This window comes from Sus scrofa, chromosome 4 (assembly GCF_000003025.6).
Source record: "Sus scrofa isolate TJ Tabasco breed Duroc chromosome 4, Sscrofa11.1, whole genome shotgun sequence".
Lineage (NCBI taxonomy): Eukaryota > Metazoa > Chordata > Mammalia > Artiodactyla > Suidae > Sus > Sus scrofa.
In genome coordinates, this window is record NC_010446.5 from 410609 (window position 1) to 420988 (window position 10380).

A 10380-nucleotide genomic window follows, 5' to 3' on the forward strand; every position below is an offset into this window, starting at 1 on the left:
ACGCCCCGAGCGCACCTGCGTCCGCGGCTGAGCAGCGCCCCCTGGCGGTCCCCGACGGCCTAGTGTTGGGCCAGGACCCGGCGGTGCACAGACGGAGGACGCAGGTGCTGGTGCTGGAGCCACAGCCAGTGCCTCGGCCGAGCAGGCCATCGGTCACTGCCGCTGGGGGCTTTTCCCACCCTCGATGGAAGCTGAGGCTCGGGAAGGTCGGCTCCCTTGTTCTCTAGGAGCTCACAGCACGGGCGGAAGCGGGGAGCAGGAGGAACCCCAAAAGGACGTCAGTGCAGAGAGAGCTGGATTCCAGGACCCGTGGGAGGCTGGGAAGGGCGCCAGTCCGGCTACAGCTCTGAGCCACGGATTAGGGCGAATCTCTTTACCTGCTCAAGCCTCGCTTTCCTCGCTGCAAAATGAGGTGGTAACTGTCAAGTTCACATAGCTCCTTGTCCCATGCAGTGTCCGATTTCAGATGAGCACCTGCTGCGTGCGGGTAGGCGGCCTGTGGTGTTGTCACTAACAAGGCCGTGAATGGTGAGCACAGGACAGGCAAGGCCCACGACAAAGCTGCCTCCCGCACTGGCCTGCCAGCCCGTCCCCGCCCTTTCCTGCCACCCTCAGTGCAGGGCAGGATGGGTACCCTCCTCGCAGAGTCTCTGCCAGCTCTTGCCTAAGCTCCCTTCTCTCACCTACTTCCCTCTCACCCCTGACAGGTAGCACCTTCTCGTCCACCTTCTCTCCTTGGGCAGCCAAGGCCCCCTTTCTGCAGTTCCACCCAGCCTCTGCACCCACTCTGCGGAACTTCAAAGGCCCATCCAGGGAGTTCCCCTCATGACTCAGCGGTTAAGGAACCATGAGGACATGAGTTCGATCCCTGGCATCGCTCAGTGGGTTAAGGATCCGGCATTGCCGTGAGCCGTGGTGTAGGTCACAGACACGGTTGGGATCTCTTGTTGCTGTGGCTGTAGCACAGGACAGCAGCTACAGCTGATTCGACCCATAGCCTGGGAACCTCCATATGCAGTGGGTGCGGCCCCCCCAAAAAAAGGCCATCCCCCAGCCAGCCATGCGCTAACCTCTGTGCGGCCCACAACCCTCGGGTGTCTGGCCCCGTGCTCCTGTGGCCTGGTTGTTTTGCAGCCGATTCCCTGGGCCTCATTTTCACCTCTGCCACACTTGCTGTACCCACCTTCACGCTGACTGACTCAGGAAGTTTCTCCTTAAAGGCTGGTCCCACCTGGTGGCCTTCCTATCAGCTCCTTCTCCTCCTCTCTGGCGCCAGGCCCTCCCCCCTTGACCCCTCCCTCTCCCACAGGGGTGCCTGCTCCTCCTGGTGTCCCTCGGCCATCTAACACGTCACCCCAGCTTCTCCAGCATGCGTCAATGTCCTGAGTCTCCTTGCTCCCAGTGTCCCCATGTGACAAAAGCTGGGGCTGTTCTGATTTGTTGCCTGCCTTGCCAGGAGGGCAGACGCGCCCTCTCATCTTCACTGCTGTGTCCCTGGTGTCCAGGCCAGGGCCTGATGAAAGTGAATCTGGAGCCCTTCCCAGGGCCAAGGTTTCTGGAAAGTTCCAAATTGCACACTTTTGGCCTCCCCACCTAACCCCATTATACTCAATGAAAGAGTCCCAGGAGATGGTGTAGGTGCAGCTGGCATGGACATGCCCCCAGGACATCTGAAAAAGGCCACAAGCAAGGTGCAAGGCAGAGGCTCAGCTGACCACGGGGCCCTCAGGTACAGACACCACTGGAGGCCTAGGACTCCAAGGGCCTGGGCTGGGGATCCGGTGGCCATTCCTGTTCACGCTCCAGAGACGAGGTATATGCTTCTCAGCCCCTAACGAACAAAGCAATGAACTCTGACCTATTCCCACGTCCAAGGACCCTGGTTCTGGCCCAGGCTCCCATCAGGGCTGGGGGCTGCAGCTCTCACTCTACAAGGCAGGGCACGGTCCCCTGGACTGAATGGGGGGTACCCACCCCTTGACTCCCTGGTGCTGCTCTATGGAGTCAAGTCCCTCAAACTTGGACGGCTGGGCCCCGAGGGCACCAAGGAAACCTCCCCCAAGTGACCACCACACCCCAGACGCGCGCTCCTCCCTTCCCCCCGCTGCCCCCCCGCCATCCAAGCACAGCTCCTGATTCTGCAGGGACCCTGTGTTCCAGGCCCTGGAATCTTCGAAGTGCTGTTATAGCCGACGAGAGCAAGTGTGTTAAGAAGCATGACGCACAGACACAGCGTGTCCGAGCTCAAGCCTCTGCACGTCCTGACGAAGTGTGGTGACCGTGTTAGCATGTGCTTCAGGTAAGGCTCCCGAGGTGAATCGGCCTGGGTGAGGCGGGCCCGAACCCCGACGGCTGGTGTCCTTGCCCGGGAATGGAGAAGCAGATTTGAGACATGGAAAAAGTCCACGTGAAGACAGAGGCAGGGAGTTCCCGTCGTGGCGCAGCAGAAACGAATCCGACTAGGAACCATGAAGACGCAGGTTCGATCCCTGGCCTCGCTCCGTGGGTTAAGGGTCCGGCGGTGCCATGAGCTGTGGTGTAGGTTGCAGACGCAGGTCGGACCCTACGTTGTGGCTGTGGTGTAGGCCAGTGGCAACAGCTCCGATTAGACCCCCTTGCCTGGGAACCTCCATGTGCCGTGAATGCGGCCCTAAAGACAAAAAGCCGAAAAAAAAAAAAAAAAAAAAAAAAAAGACAGAGGCAGAGTTATGGATGTGGCCCTGAGCCAAGGGACGCCAAGGACGACTGGCACCCCCAGAGGCTTGAGAGGCCTGGGCGGGCTCCTCCCACGGCCCCTTGTCCAACCTGCCAACATTGTACCTCAGACCCTGGGGCTCTAGCGCTGTGAGGAGATACAGCTCTGCAGTCGTAAGAGTCCAGGTCTGCGGTGCTCTCTTCCAGCAGCCCCAGAAAACTAGTAGAGCTTGGCAAGGGTTTACTCAACTCCTGAACTAATGAGAGAACCAGGAAAGGGGCTACAAATTCCAAAAAAAAGTCAAAGTCCACAAATTTACATGAGGTAAGAGAAGGCTGAAATAAATTTAAAAATAGATGGAGACTGGCTTTTTAATTTATTTATTTAATTCTTTTGCTTTTTAGAGCTGCACCCACAGCATATGGAGGTTGCCAGGCTAGGGGTCCAACCAGAGCTACAGCGGCTGGCCTGCACCACAGCCACGGCAACGCAGGATCCGAGCCGCGTCTGCAACCCACACCACAGCTGACGGCAACGCTGGATCCCCGACCCACTGAGCAAGGCCGGGGATGGAACCCCCATCCTCAAGGATACTGGGCGGATTTGTTTACACTGCGCCACAACAGGAGCGCCGGCTTTTTTCTTTTTTTAATTTAATTTAATTTTGAGGGCACACCCTTGGCATGTGGAAGTTCCTGGGCCAGGGATCGAACTTGTGCCAGAGCAGTGACTCAAGCCACTGCAGTGACAACGCTGGATCCTTAACCTGTTAAGCTGCACAGGAACTCTGAGGTGGGATTTTTTTCACAGGAAACAACGAGAGAACCTCTATTGGACCAAATTTATGTGCTCATCTACGAATAGGAAGTGTCTGCCTTGCTGTCGGTCATCTGCGAGTGACAGGGTACAATAATAGCTCCAAGAGGATGAAAGGCTGGGACCTGTTCAGTTAAATGACCCAGAGGGACATTCCCTAAAAGACACGTGGTTTTTCCATTGGAAACACCGACAACTTTTTTTTTTTTTTTTTTTTTTTTTGTCTTTTTAGGGCTGCACCCGCGGCATATACAGGTTCCCAGGCTAAGGGTCTAATTGGAGCTGTAGCCACCGGCCTACACCACAGCCACAGCAACTCGGGATCCGAGCTGCATCTGCGACCTACACCACAGCTCATGGCAACGCCAGCGCCTTACCCCGCTGAGCGAGGCCAGGGATCGAACCCGTAACCTCATGGTTCCTGGTTGGATTCGTTTCCGCTGCGCCACGACGGGAACTCCAACATCTTGTTCCAAAGTTTCCCTGTTTCTTTACAGCATCCCCCACCCCCACTCTCAAATAAAGGCCTTAACACGAAGCTGCTCCCAGCGATGTGGCCCAGTTGTTCCCACGGGTCAGGCAAGTGCTAACACACCATACGGGCCACCCTAAGTTAAGTTTTCAAAAGAAATCCCAGATTGGACCTTCAAGAGCCTCTGTCATGTCAGCCCTGGTGAGAAACATAATACTTATAACTTGAGCAAATTTCTATGTTCCTGAGCCTGCTCAGAAGTGACCTTTGAGCGCCTGTGAGGCCTGGAATCCGAAAGCCAGGGAGGGTTTTGTGGGCACAGACCCGACCAAGCCAACCCGTGACCCCCGTCCGCAAGGCCTCGGGTGCACAACCGAGGTTTCCAGTTGTGTCTGGGTGGAAGGGACGCCGATTCTCGCCCAGCGTGTGCAACTCTCTCTGCTGCCGTGAGGAGTAACGACACCGGGTCAGGGAGAGGATTCGGGGAGGATCACATCCTTTTGAAAGGCTGTGGCCTTTCAGTTCGCAGATCCGCTAACTCCCTCTGGGTCACAGACAGCCCGAGGCTCCTTCTGGATCCAGCGTCAGAAGCAAAATCACAGCCCCAGCAGGGAGACACGCAGGCTCAGCTAGGAAACAAGGCTTAACACCAGGACTAACTGAAGCTTCTGCCTCCCGGAAAAGGCAGCCTCGAAGTCTCGGGTCAGCACCAACGAGGCCCCTGCCGCGTGGGCCCTCTCACCCGCAGGAAGCGCAGGGCGTCCGCCAGAGGTAGGTGACCTAAGCCGGGAGTAATCTCTGCTGTTTATGCCTTTTTCGTCTTGCCTTTAAAAACCTGTCCCTCGGAGGCCCCCTTCGTGCTCCCTGGGATGCTGCCCGATTGTTGGATGATCACCACCACCCATCAGACGTCCGCATTTACTTGGCTGAATTTTCATTGTTTTTGTTTTTGTGTTTGTTTTGCTTTTTTAGGGTCCATACCTACGGCATGTGGAGGTTCCCAGGCTAGGGGTCCAATTAGAGCTACATCTGCCTGCCTACACCACAGCCACAGCAACGCAGGAGCCAAGCTCCACCTGCGGCCTACACCTCAGCGCCCGGCAACGCCAGATCCTTAACCCACTGAGCGGAGCCAGGGATCGAACTTGTGTCCTCATGGATACCAGCTGCATACGTTGACCACTGAGCCATGACGGGAACTCTCTTGAAGCCTCTTTAAAGAACATGATTACATGTTTTCAGAGAAGACTGGTGAACAGTACACCCGATTCATCGATACGGATGAGTAATTTTTACAGTGGGAAAATGATGACACAGAACGTAACACCCTGAAGTGGGATGCACATCGAATGCCAGGAATACACCCGAACTGTCAGTAAAGCCATTCTGTGCGGCGGGAGGAGAGCCGAGTCCTCTGTGTGTATAAATCTTCAAAAGTGAATCTGATGTACGTCCCAGGTGGAAAACCCTGGCCCAGAAGATGCTTGATCCAAATGAGAGAGGTCAGGGGAGTTCCCATCGTGGCGCGACTGAAATGAATCCGACGAGACACCGTGAGGTTGAAGGTTCGATCCCTGGCCTCGCTCCGTGGGTTAAGGATCTGGCGTTGCCGTGAGCTGTGGTGGAGGCCAGCAGCTATAGCTCCAATTAGACCCCTAGCCTGGGAACTTCCATATGCCGAGGGTGCAGCCCTCACAAGGACAAAAATAACAAATTAAAAAAAAGAGAGAGAGAGAGAAAAGTCAGACTGGGCCGAGCTAACCTTTAAATAATAACTGAAGTTTGGGCAGGCAACGTTCCGCTCCTACTGCAGGCAAGTCCCCAGCAGGAGTCCGGCCGGTGTAGGAAAAGGCTGCAGACGCAGGCAGGCTTTGGGTCGACGTCTCTTGGAGGAGGGAACGTTTTGGCCAGTGCGGCCCTCGGCTGATCTCCAGGGACGTCCCACGGAGCCTGCGATGTCACAAGCGCTCACGGAAGCACCGCTGTCCTGGTAAGGAGGACCCGAACTCAGGAAGGCTGAGTCTTTTTGATCGACAACTTTTTTTTTTTTCCCTTTTAGGGCCGCACCGGCCGCATACAGAGGTTCCCAGCCTAGGGGTCCAATCAGAGCTTCAGCTGCCATCCTACACCACAGCCACAGCCGCGCCAGATCCAAGCGCATCTGTGACCTACTCCACAGCTCACGGAAACGCCGGATCTTTAACCCACTGATCGAGGCCAATGGTGGAACCCACATCCTCATGGATACTAGTCGGGGTCTTAACTCACTGAGCCACAGCGGGAACTCCAGACAGCTCTTTACAATAAGGGCTCAGAATATTATCCATCGTCCTTGAGGAGGAACTAAAAGTCCTTGACTTTGTTTAATGACTAAGCTATTATTTTTTCTTGTTTTCCTTTCTGCATATTCTTTCCCCTGATGGAACATTTCCTTTGGAACTCAGGGAAGGCCTACGAGGCTAAAGCTTTTTCATAGACAAGAGGCAGGTGGAGAACATTATGCTGGGAGTGGGGGGCGGGTCTGTCTCAGGAGGTCCCCACAGGGTCCTGCTCAGCAACCAAAGGAACGACGCACTGATAGGGGCCCCAGTGTGGGGGCCTTTAAAAACACCTGGCAAAGTGAAAGCAACCAGTCACCAAAGGGCACATGGTGAGTAACCCCCTTTCTCTGAATGTTCAGAAGAGACAGAAAGGGGCTCTGTGGTTGCCACAAGGGCCTGGGGACTGGGGATGGGGTACCGAGGCAGTGTCAGCCGAAGGGAGCAGGTTTTTTGGGGAGTGATAAATGTTCCAAAATTAGACAATAGCGATGGTGGCACAGCTCTACGAATATACTAAAAACCAGTGAATTGTACCAAGGAGTGGAAGTGCCGGGTCACATGGAAGCTCCACATTAGACGCTGTGGGAACCGCCGAACGATTTTCCAATTAGCGATGCTGAGCATGTGCTTTTGTGCTCACTCACTATTGGAATATCGTCTCAGGGAAAACGTCTATTCAATACCTTGCCCGTTTTTTGGGTTTTGTTCCTGTTTTCTTTTTTGGTCACCCCGCAGCATATAGAGTTCCTGGGCCAGTAAGATCTGAGCTGCAACCTATGCCACAGCTGCAGCAACATGGGATCCTTAACCCATTTTGGGGGCTGGCAATTGAACCTGCTTCCCAGGGCTGCAGAGACACCACTGATCCTGTTGTGCCACAGGGGGAATCCCTTAATCTCTGCTTTTTGATTGCAGTGTTTAATTCATTTACATTTAATGTAATGACTATATAAGATTTACAGCTTCCATTTTGCTATTCGTTTTCTATGTCTTATGGGTTTTTTTTATTACTGTATTACCCCATTACTGCCTTATTTTGTGCTAACAGATATTTTCTACAATTTTTCTTGTCATTCTTTTTTTTTTTTTTTTTGTCTTTTGTCTTTTTAGGTCCACACTTGCAGCATACGGAGGTTCCCAGGCTAGGGGTCTAATTGGAGCTGTAGCCACCGGCCTACACCACAGCCACAGCAATGCCAGATCCAGGCTGCGTCTGCAACCTACACCACAGCTCACGGCAATGCCGGATCCTTAACCCACTGAGCAAGGGCAGGGATCGAACCTGCAACCTCATGGTTCCTAGTCGGATTCGTTAACCACTGCGCCACGACGGGAACTCCTGACTCACTTTCTTAGTGACTTCCCTGGGGATTAAATTTAACATCTTAACTTAGAACAATCTTGTTCATGTCAATATGAACCTAAATTCAATCATACATAAAAACTTTGCTCTTATGTAATCAATCTTATGTATTTCCCCTTCAGCTTTTTTTTTGCTATTTGTCATACAATTACATTTACATGTTAGAAATTCAGCAACATAGTTTCATGGCTATTGCTCTATGCAGTTATGTTTTAAATCCTAAAGGAGAAGAGTTGTAAAGAAATACGCGCTGCGATACACTTACCTTTCCAAGGGCTCGTTCTTTCTGTTCTTTCTGAGGATGCGCGTTACTGTCCAGCAGCCTTTCATTTCCGCTTACTGCACCACCTCTCATATTTCTTTTTCTTTGTCACTTTTGCTTTTTAGGGCCACAGGTACAGCTCATGGATGTTCCCAGGCTAGGGGTCAAATCAGAGCTACAGCTGCAGGCCTCCACCCCAGCCACAGCAACGCCGAATCCTTAACCCACTGAGCAAGGCCAGGGGTCGAACCTGCAACCTCATGGTTCCTAGTCGGAGTTGTGAACCACTGAGCCACAATGGGAACTCTGAGAACTGTATTTTCTCAGCTCCGCAGGACCTCCCGGGCCACAGGGTGAGTTTCCGAGAGAAAGACTGAGCCTCCCCCAGGCAAGGAAAGATCACCACAGCTGTGTGTGCAAAGGTCTGAGCTGTCCCAGGAGTTTCTGCTGTGGTGCAGCAGGTGAAGGACCCTGGCCTGGGAACCTCCATATGCCTTGGGTGTGGCCCAAAAAGAAAAAAAAAGAAAGGTCTGAGCTATTCCAAATGCTTCAAAGAGGGGGTGAGAAAGGATTTCGCAACTCCTTCAGCTGTGATGGTCGCAAACCAACTCAGCTCAAATAAGTAAGAAATCCTGGGCCCATGTTACTTGGAAGTCCACGGGGTTTAGCTTCAGGTACAGCTGGATCCAGGCCATCCCAGGATGTTGCCTCTCTCCACCTCTCACTCTGCTTGCCTCGGGGGTGCCATCTCTCTCCAGGTAGCACAGATGGTTTTTATGGCTCTTGGGGTGACTGCCATACCTAAGACAAATCTCATACTGGGTCTGATTTTGCTCCTGGTTCAAGCACTGTGGGCAGGAGGATGGGCGCCATGGCTAGATCGGCCGGGTCAGAGAGGGTCCTGCTATTAACACCTCCCCCAGAACCAGAGCGGCCTCCGAGCCTTCTGGAAACTGAAAGAATGAGTGCTTGGAGTGGAGGAAGCTCATGTGGCCCCAACAAAGGGCCGTGCAGTTCGGTTCTCACCAGGGACTGCTCTCTGGGAATAACACAGTGACTTAGGTCCTGCCTCGGCCACCGCCTCCCTCCTGGGTCTCCAAGTTGCCCACAGCCTGAGCAAGGCTGTGGGCCTCAGAGTGGCCGCCGTCCAGTGGGTGCCCTGACTCATCCCTGGGGGTGTCAGCTCTGAGGGAGTTGACGTGGCAACTGCTGCCTTGCCTCCTGGCGACAGACCTCAGGCCTAGGCAGCGGAGGACAGGGCAGGGCAGGGCAGGGCGGGCTGGGCAGCTCTCAAGGCCCTGGCCGCTATGTCTTCCTCCCATTGTCATTTTGGCCCCTGCCTTGTTTCCTTCTGGGCCCTGACCGGAACGCCCTGGAGACTTCAAAGGACAGTGGCTTCTTCAACCCACCCACCCCCAGGCCTGGCTTCTGAGGCTCAGGGCCACCTGCTCCCTCTTTGGGAGACTGCGCACAACCCGGCTCCGCAGCCTGGGGCCTGGCACACCTGGCACACACCCACAGGGGCAAAGCAGGGCAGGAGGGCGCTAGAGGGCAGTCAGCACTCTCCAGCCCCACCTGGGCAGGGCAGAGGTGCTGATGGCAGAGGAAGACGGTGCCAGAGAGGAAAGGGTACAGGGACGCGCTCCACCCCGACACCCGCCTGGGAATCTCTGCTCCCCACCACCAAAGGCGGCTTCTAGAGCTCACCCCACCTGCAGGCCCACTTCCCAAATGCAAGCAGCCACGGGGACTGTCTGGCCAGGCAGGGGACTCCAGCCTGCTGGGCAACCTCCTGCCTTCAGGGCTGGGCTGTGTCTGAACTCTGTGGGAGCCTGGCCCCACCCAGTGCTTAAGGGAACCCTAGACCGAGAGGCTTCCGGCAAGGCCTGGGAACAGCCCCCCTCCCCCAGTCCTGAAGGAAGACCTTCAAAAGCAGTCAAGGACGATGGCTTCTGAAGTTTAGACCAGAGCAATCATGGGAGGGAGTTGGGGGGCAGAGGAAGAAGCCACTTCTCCCAGTGCCTCTACATCCAGCTCCTTGTGGCTGGAGGCGCCCCCACAGAATGGGGGGCACCTTGCCTCTGAAAATGGGTCTGGATCACAGCTCAGGTGTCTTGCTTCCCACAGGAGCCTGTGTCCCCATGACTCTCTGCTCCCCGCCTGCCCGCCCAGGGGACACAGAGGTGGCCTCCCCACCCCCAGGCCTTCTTGGGTCACTCGAGCCGCCCCCAGTCCAGGGCAGGCTGCTGGGGGCTGCTGCGTGCTCCCTGCAGACACCAACAAGCAAAGGCTTGGACTGCTGTCCTGCGATGGGGTCAGAGCTCGGGCTGCTCAGAGCCAGGGCCACCTGCTGGCAGCCCAGGGAGAAGGCAGCTGCTGTGTCCGCGGGGATCAAAGGAGGTGTGGGGCCTTTTCTAGAAACGAGGCTGGTGGCTCAGGCGAGGGCAGCAT